Here is a 1003-nt window from a genome sequence, read left to right on the forward strand (position 1 = left end):
CCTTAAATGGTTTTCAAAAATTATTAGGTGATATCAATTGGCTTCCTCCCTACTTAAAGCTTACTACAGGAGAATTGAAACCCTTATTTGATATTCTCAGAGGTAATTCTGATCCAAATTATCCTAGATTTTAACTAAAGAAGGAATGTCAGCTTTACAACAGGTAGAAAAAACTATTGAAAATCAACTTGTTACTTACATAGATTATTCTTTACCTTTGTATTTATTAATTTTCAATACAACTCATGCTCCTACACGTTGTTGTGGCAGAAAGCACCTCTTATGTGGATGCGTTTTGGATATCTCCTAAACATAATATCTTGGCATATTATGAAGCTGTTGCCCAAATAATTGTGCTTGGTAGGAAACAAACAATGACTTCTTTTGGAAAAGAGCCAGATGCTATCATTCAGCCTTTTACTTTAGAGCAAGACTCCTGGTTAAAACAGCATAGCACAGAATGGTTGCTTGCTCAGATAGGATTTCAAGGAATTATAGATAATCATTATCCCCAGGATAAATTGATAAAGTTCTTTAATGTGAATGAAGTGATTTTTCCTAATGTAACGTCTTTACAACCTTTAAATAATGCCCCTGTGGTATATACTGATGGTTCCTGTAAAGGACGAGATGGATATCTCATAAATAATCAACAGGTGGTCATAGAGACTCCTGGTCTCTAATCTCAATTAGCTGAATTAACTGCAGTATTAAAGGTGTTTCAACTGTATCTGATTCTTTTAATCTCTACACGGACAGCTTCTTTGTAGCCCAATCAGTACCTTTATTGGAGACATGTGGTACGTTAAATTTCAAAACCACAGCAGGAGCCTTATTTTCACAATTACAAAGTATCATTCTTGCATGAAAAAATCAGTTTTATATTGTTCATATACGGGCTCATTCAAGCCTACCTATGCCAATAGTCACAGGTAATAATCTCATTGACAGAACTCTGGTGGGAAAGGTTTTAGTTTCAAATCCTGTTACATTAGCTAAATGG

The sequence above is a fragment of the Mastomys coucha genome, chromosome X (genome assembly GCF_008632895.1).
Source record: "Mastomys coucha isolate ucsf_1 chromosome X, UCSF_Mcou_1, whole genome shotgun sequence".
Classification (NCBI taxonomy): Eukaryota; Metazoa; Chordata; class Mammalia; order Rodentia; family Muridae; genus Mastomys; species Mastomys coucha.